Source organism: Cupressus sempervirens, chromosome 3 (genome assembly GCF_028749045.1).
Source record: "Cupressus sempervirens isolate cs-2001-9-10 chromosome 3, ASM2874904v1, whole genome shotgun sequence".
NCBI classification, from domain to species: Eukaryota; Viridiplantae; Streptophyta; class Pinopsida; order Cupressales; family Cupressaceae; genus Cupressus; species Cupressus sempervirens.
In genome coordinates, this window is record NC_143120.1 from 1,120,011,756 (window position 1) to 1,120,020,730 (window position 8,975).

The 8,975-nt window shown below is 34.5% G+C and overlaps 1 pseudogene; it reads right to left on the minus strand.

The window, feature by feature from the left end:
- Positions 1–6,351: 6,351 nt before the first annotated feature.
- LOC149570732 (cytochrome P450 94B1 pseudogene) lies at positions 6,352–8,000 on the minus strand (annotated as a pseudogene).
- Between the last annotated feature and the right edge of the window lie 975 nt (positions 8,001–8,975).

Below are 8,975 nucleotides of genomic sequence, written 5' to 3' on the forward strand. Positions count from 1 at the left end.
TTCATGACAAAGATGATAAAGATGAGGAAGAAAATGTAGAAATAAAATATGATGAACTAGATGATGTAAATCTAGATGATGAGGAGGAAGAACAAGAAGGTATTGTAGGAAGCCTTCTAGAGATACAAGGTATTGAGGAAATTGATGCAAAGAAAATTGCAGCAGTGGTCATGGTTTCATTTCCTCACTCTCTAAGCATAGTCTTAGTGCAATCTAGCTTAGACATAGCTTCTACTAAGTTGGTTGTGGATACCACTTCTATAACAAGCACCCAACCAAGCTTAGAATCTATTCAACTAAATGTTACAATGAATAAAGTGCCCATCACTTCATCTACCGAGTAGCAAGGTCCTCCATCATCAAGTTTGACCAAGTAGCAACAAGGTATTTCTATTTCTAGTGTCATTTCAACATTTGTTACTAGTCCATCAATTCCCACTTTTTTTCTATTCCAAATGTATTCATAGCTAGTACAATGATAGTTGAGAACTCGTGTCAATTGAGTATTGAAGTCCTAGACAAGTGAAAGAAAATTATTTCCACCATTTTGAAGGAAATGGGAAAAGAAGAAGAAGCTATTGATATGGATGAGAATATAGTTATTCCAAATTGGGATATCTCTATCCTCACCCTTGATCAAATGAATACCATGGATGAACTACTAAAGAAAATAGCTAAGAAACAAAAGCTCAAAGAATAGAAGAAGAAAGAAAATCAAAATTTTGAAGACATAAAGAGCATATTTGTTGATGCTTTGAGTATTGAGGTTGGCAGTACTCAATCTATTCTTGATTAGTTAGAAGAAATTATCCACAAACTCAATGAAGACTTGAATGGATAGGAGAAGCTACTTCAAAGAGTTGAAAGAAAATTGGAGAGCAAAGTGTTAGAACAAGTTACACAAAGAATTTCAATAGATCAAGTAGAATTAGCTACTATTCTTGGCTCACTGGAAACATCTGTTAATAATTTTTTATCACTATTTATCAAGTTAAGTGACACATCTATCTTTACAAATAAAATTAAGGATAAATTGTCCAAGATAGATGAAGACATGAAGGAAAGTACACACCATCTGTCAGTTCACCCAAGCCATTATTTTGCACATTATTCAAAGATCAGATATCTGAGAAATCTGTAGGCAAAATTATTGAAGGAAGAAGCTAGGATTAGGGCCACGCTTATAGAAATCCAAGGTATGATTCTTCCAAACATTGCAGAAACACATTGCACATGAAAAGACACTAATCCATGATAACAAATTCTCAATAGCTAATCACACGATGGAATTATTAGCAGAAATTAAGATTGCATTACATACAACCAAGGTAGTACAAGAAAATTGGTACAAGACAATGATACTCATTTTGAAGGTACATTCTAAATTCTTGTCACATTTTGGTAATTATGTCAAAAAGGGGGAGAAGTGTATATTAAATAAATAAGAATGGGGGAGAAGTAATATGTAAAGGAGGAGAAGTATACTATACCCCATTTGTATGTATATAGGAGATATATATGTATGGGAGAGCTGTATAGTATATTATGGATTAGTAGAAAATACATTTACAAAAGAAATTTTGAAAAATAAAAAAATAGAGTATGTCATCGAGCCACAGTAGATGGAAGTCAAAACCAAGTTGAAGACATAGAATGTTGGCAACGGAAATTTTGACTTATAGTTTTAGATGATCATATTTTTGTTTTGATAAGTGTTTTTGTTACTAATGCCAAAGGGGGATATTGTTGACATCAAGGTCAATTTGTATATCAATGACTCAACACTTAGTCAATAGTTGACATTGCTACTTAGCTCTGTAGTTACTACTGAGTTCATCATTTAGTTTGTAATGTTAACCAAGTGATTCAATTATTCTTGAGCTTAGTAGTTAGACTACAGTGTCTACCAGGCACTTGAATCAATTTGCAGTGTTTGCCAAGATATACAGTATTTACCGAGCTTTAGACACAAAGTTTAGTTCAAATTGAACATAGCAGAGGCTATCGAGCTAGTTAGTGGAAGTGAAGAAGATCATAGTATTGATAAGGAATTGTAGTGTTAACCATGTCCAATAGTGTCTACCTAGCTCATAGGGTTAACAAAGTGGATCTAGTGCTGACCGAGTCATACAGTGTCAACCTAACGATCTAGTTACTACCAACTTTCTTAGAGTTCACTGAGTCACACAGTGCTAACCAAGTTCTAGGTACTTGGAAATGATCAATATGGACTGAGCTTCAAGTTCAACATAGTGCCAAAGATTGCTGAGCATTGATAGATTTTTCCATGTATTAGAACATCACTGAGTTTGTCTTTAGAACCCAAGTTATAATAGTTGGGCCGACTTTGTGAATTATGATGAAATTGGTATTGTACCCGACTCCAGTAAGTTATGATTTCGATTGGTAAATATGTAATGCATTGTATCATATCCAAAGATGAGTATACGAAAAGAATATGATTAGAAAAAATGTGAATTAAGGAAGGTTACAAGTAGTATAAGGGACAACATATATTTATCTATCATAATCAAGTGATCATTACAATACAAGGAATCTCAACCAGAAAATTAGAGTTGTAGATCAAAGATCATCCACTGGTTCATCCTAACAAGTGCATCAGTCAAATCCTTTAACAAGGTAGACTTAACAATCTTTGCTAAATCTCTTAATTGAATGCATACTTCATTGTATATTTGTAAATCCTTTAACAAGGCAGACATCATAGTCCTTATTGCTCCTAACAGGGTAGATCACCACAAGTCATCAATTATAAGCCTTAATAAGTTAACTTTATACTGTAGTACTAAAGCTTGTGGGTATCATCCCCACCCCAGTTTTACTTTCTAATTGGAAGGTTTTTGAGTCACCATATCTTATATCAAATTGTTCTGAATATTTATTCTCTTTCATTATTTCATGCATGTAATTAGATTATAATATTATATGAAGGATTAATTGGTGAAGTAAGATAAAGTTTTATTGGTTCTTGACTCACCCCTCCTCTCTTAGTAACCTTACCTACCTTATATTTCCAACATTAACTATGTAGTTTTTGAGTCAAACTCATTGACCCATGTTTCATGAGTAGTGATTCATACATGAATCCATATCTCATGAGAATAAAGGTAACACATAGCACTCATTGGATCTAGGTGATGCTCATAGAGGCAATGAACTAGTATTTCTTAGTAGGCCACCCATCCTAGTACTACTTTAGTTCTAGTGCACTTAAAACTATGAAGTTTCCTCCATGGTTAAACCCAATATTCTTGAAACCCCATTTGCAAAACCTTGACCAAGTGGTGTGCCTTATGAACCATTAATTAGAAATCCCCTTAAGTTCATCAATTGATATGTAGGAGTTATTTCCATAGCAAGTCAAATTGTGATATTGCCATCAGGATTTTACAGTGTAGTTTTTTAATCAAACTCATTAATCTATGTTTCATGAGTAGTGATTCATACAAGAATTTATATCTAATTAGAATAAGTGAAACACTTATCACTTATTGGATCTAGGTGATGCTCACATAGGTAAAGCGCTGAGACTTTGCAAGAGGTCACCCATCCCAATACTACTCTAGCTCAAGAAGGCTTAACTACAAAGTTTCCTCAATGAAGATAGAGAGGGGAAATAAAAAAAAGTGGAATGGTAAATTCGAGTGCAACTTGAATGTTGTTTACAGAGGCCATTGACTTGAGCATTAGTATCTTGACACTATGCTCAACAAACTTTAACATACATACATACTAATTACTAAGTAAATATTGAATCTACACAATGCAAGTAAACTTTACTCAATGTAAATCAAATCTATACAAGGAAGATGAAATTTATGCCCTAAAAAACAAATATATGCCTTGAGAATTTGAGAGAATTGACAAAGAGTAATAAATCTACTCAATTGAAAAGAGGAAACATTATTTCTTTATCTAATCTACATAATAGGGACTCCTTTTAATAAAATCGACCTTATTAGAATGTTTTCAAAATATAATTATGATTTGACAACAAAAACATTAGGGGATAAAGCAAAAATATTTTTTGTAGTGGGGAAAAAAAATCTAGTAAAGTGCTGACAATGTTATGAGTAAAAAAAATCTTTTTCAGGGAGTTCCCATAGATAACCTATTAGTTATTAAGGTCAATATTCAAGAATGCTCTCCTTAATACCACTAAAACATAATAGAAACAGAGAAACACCAATCATTTGCAAGAATAAAATATGAGCTTCATATTAATTGAGCCACAAATGTGGAATCGAATAATTTTGGTATACAATATGCAAATTTTCATGGGTGCCTTACAATAATTTGCAAGGAGTTGTGGATTACCATCTAGAACTATCCTAGACAACCTACTCAAAATATTTATATATGTATTTTTTCACCATTCGTGAAGGTTCTAGACATTTTACCATAACCCTTGAGGCCAACCAACACTAAAATTATATGTAGTGTCAGCAAAAAATAAATTCAAATGTTATTTTAGGATTTACTAGTAACCCAACTTCCAAAGACTGTAACTTGCAAACCATTGGATCAATTGGCTATTATAACCATTCATGAATCTTCATCTACTATTATAGAATGCTTGACTTGCACAATCTTTAGTCAGCTAAGTTTCATGCCCATCTAGGACTTTAAGGCCTTCAAAACTACCTCAAAGTTTTTGTTCCAAAAGCCCACAATAACTTAATGAATACACATACATATTGCAATGAACCTTAACTAGTAGGTGATATATCGAAGATGAACCTCCACCTTTGAAATTAGAACATTTTGAGCTCATATGACCGATGTACTAAATATTGAACTTCCAAAAACAATAACTCTGCACTAAGACAACCCTTATTCGAGAGACATAAGTGAAATAGTTTGGGTGATGCAAGATTGGTCTTTATCCCATGACACTCCTACATCAATCATACTATTTAATATGTATTTTTATTATAAATTTTTGCTTAAATAAATAATGATGAATAAATTTTTATTTATGCCAATATTCTAAGGAAAATAAATAAGTAACTGAATGAAGTCATACAACTAACTATGTATGTTGTTCTTTGTTTGATAAATAATATTAATATATTATTATTCTATAAAGTTTGATATCTTCTTTTAAGGAGAGTGAATCTACAACAAAAAAAAAACATATATCATGAACTTTATAGCATAATTTACAATCAAATTTTATATTATCAAATGGATTTGACCTTTGTTCCCAAATTCCAACAACTAATTTTTTAATTTTTAATGGTATATTAAAAATAAAATATATTCAAGAAAAATTGTAAAAAAATTATAACAGTAAATTATAAATAAATGTACCAAATTTTATATCCAAATTTATTGTTTAGCATCATTGCATCAACATACCTCAAAAAATATACGTATGATCATATTTTCATTCAAAAATAGAAAATGTATGTATTTTGTATGTAAACAACAACCAAAATGACATTATCCCATCAAATGTTCTAGTGTATAACAAAAAAATATTATGAGATTTTTTTAACTGTCATCAATTATTGCATGTTGAATTTTGATTACAGTATTTTTTTTGTGGTTGATTTTTTACATATCTGTTTCTTTCTTTATTGAAAAGATGGTGAACCAAACATCTCAAGCCAATAAAAATTAGAGCTCAAGATATTGCATATGTTGACAAATAGTTCATTGATTTTTTCTATCTTTCCATTGATTTTTTGTTATTTCAAAAATGCTTCTTTTGTTTTAATAATTTGAGTAAACATACACCTTTACTTTCTACAACTGTATTAAGAGATATTTTTAGATTGAAAGATGTTAATTGAATTGGATTTAATGTATTAGGAAAGATAATTTATTTTAACATTTTTTGGAAAGGGGATCGGAAAATGGGGCCTTAGATAAAATCATTTCTGACTAAGACTGAAAATGTTCTACACAAAGGGATTTTTTAATAGAAGGAGATTTGTAATTATTTTTATTCGTGTTGTTCAAATCTATTCAAAGAAATATAAGTTGAAGATTCAAATACTAAAAACTATGAAATGGGGAATAATAGAAAATAAATATCAAAATAATCCATATAAAATTTTGCAAAAATAGAGATCTCGCTTGAATCAAATGATGTTTAAATTTTTTTTGGATATTAGACAAAAATAAAGATGACATTATCCCATCCAATGTTTTAGTGTATAACAAAAGAAAAATTGCAAAATTTTGTTTTACATAAATAATATAGCAACATCAGTTAACTATCCTAATTTTTGTACCCTTCAAAAATACAAATACAAGTTTTTAAGTTTGATTATTTAATTTTTTTGCACCAATATTTAGAATCACCCACTCTCATTGAGAAAATGAAAACCAAAAATAATATAATTATATCATTTTTTTATCACGCACAAGTAATCATACATACTTCACAGGCCTCAGATTTGAATACACGGTTATAAATATTATAATACATGACACATATAAAATGATAAAGAGAATCAGGAGCTCCGCTTCTCCACAACCACCGGCAGACCATTCTTCATACTCGCTGTTAAACTCGGAACGCAGAGCCCCTCGTGTCGGGGATCAACTCTCAACCGAAATCGCCGAATCACAGAAGCCGCGATGTATTTCATCTGAATCAGCGCCATGTCTTTCCCCAAACACATGCGCGCTCCTGCCTGAAACACTGCGTACTTAAACGGACTCTGCGGAAGAAACGCGCCTTCCTTATTAATCCATCTCTCTGGCTTGAACTCCATGCAATCTCCACCCCAGATGCTCTCCATCCTCCCCATCGCGAACGGATGATATGTCACCCAACTCCCCTTTCTCACCAACGTCCCGTCGGGGAGACAGTCATCACATAACGCCTGCTTTGAGTCGTAGCGAACAGGAGGATATAAACGCATTGACTCGTATAGCGCCGCATGAAGATATGCCAGCCCTTTCATCCCCTCATACGACACCGCCGCCATCTTCCTCACTTCCTCATAAATGCGTTCCTCCACCGTGGGATGCGAAGAAAGGAGCCAGAAGAACCATGTCAGAGAAGACGCCGTCGTGTCTCTGCCTGCCAACACGAAACTCACCACAATGTCTCGCAAGGACTCCTCGTCAAAGCCTCCTTCACTGAGTTGGAGGAATCTGGAGAGCAAGTCTGGTTTGAGATCTCCTTCCTCACAGCTTCTCCTCCGAATTATGTCTCTGGCGAATTCGTGAACAACACGTACTGCCTCGGCCAGAGTCTTTTCAGATCCGAAGTTCAAAGCCCGCTTGAGTTTCCACTGCAGGCTAATCACAGACCGCGCTCTCTTGGAACTCAGGTAACTGGCGACGTCCATGGCGTCTGCAAACTCAGATTTGGGGAGAGTGAGATCGAGACAGTTGGGATCCATCCCGAACGCCACTTTGCAGATGTTGTCGAACGAAAACCGCCGCAGAACGTCCTGAAAATCAAGAAAACTCCCACTTTGAGAGGCCTGCTCGAGCAATGGCAACAAACGATCCGTCGTCTCGGACTGCACGCAATCGACAATGAAATTTCTCAGCGATTTGGTATTGAATTCGTAGCTCGCAATCTTCCTCTGCAATCTCCACGACTCTCCATCTGCGTTGAAGATGCCGTTGCCCAGCAGATCATGCAGAATCTCATTAAAGATCCGACCTTTGGGGTAATTCTCGAATCGGGTCTTCAAGATATGCTCCACGTTTTCTGGATTAGCCGTAACAACAGTCCTAATGGCGCCCAATCGCTCAACTGTCATGGTCTGCGTGGGGGAATCTCTGAGAAGCTCCGTGTACCATTCACACAGTCGGTTTTGGTTTTTCCAGAAGGGAATCAAGCAGCCAATGAAAGAATATGATTCGGGTCCATAAGAATCACAGGACTTGCGCCGCCTCAGTAAGTAAGTTCCACATATTAACACCACCACCAGGCCTAAAAGTATAATAACTGCCATAGATGCGTTGCAGAAAATGCTTGATCCTCAGCTGATCTGGTTTTAAGTGTGTCGGAATGTCGAGATGAGAGATCAGAGCTAGTTGTGACGTTATATAACAGAGCAAATCATTCACCCACGTGTTGGATTAATGTAATTCGATCACGTGTGCCTTTGCATTTAAGAGACAATATGCCCCTAAACATTCGATTACAGAGCAACAATCTTCTCTCCGCGTGAAATGCGTGGTTTTACTGTGAACCAGCGTGAATCAGCTCCACTGGATGACGCGTATGCTGAGGCAGAAAACCAATTTTTCTATTAATAGAATCGACATTTCTATTCGTTCTTCAATTTTATAATGGAAAGAAACAAGAGACAAATTCGGAGTTTGCTTCATAGCGTGAGCAATGTAGGAGGGGCTCAATGGCTTAGAGCCAGAGGGGCCCTTGTGCTTTTCACCATGCGTGTTTAATACAACTGTGAAATCGGTTAATCCAACTGTAAAATACAGTTGGGTTAGCGCGTCGGTTGAACAGTACTTCTCACCCGCCTTAAAGTGTACGGCTAACTATTGCGATTATCACGAGTTTCTCGCCATGGCATATATATATATATATATCATTTTCCCATTTCATTTAAATTTTCTTCAATGTTATTCGATGCATGCTTTAGAATATTAAATGTTTTAGTGTGTAGATACACAATAATAATAATAATAATAATACGTAAATTTCATTTAGTGTCGTATAATATGGATAGGGTGGGTAAGCTTTTACGCTTTCAAATTTGACAAACAAGACAACAAATTCATGATATATAGGTCACTTGTGTCTTTCATTATATTAATTAGTAAGATCTATTATTCATTAACTAGAACTTGTACCTAAAGGAGGTGCAAGGAATGCACCGACATTTGTTATCAAAGATTTCTTGAATGGATTGTGTGTGTGTTTTTAGCATCAACATATCAGATCACACTTTGTTATCCATCATTTGGATGAATAGTGAGAGATATATAACAAGAAGTGTGTTGCAGATTCTCTC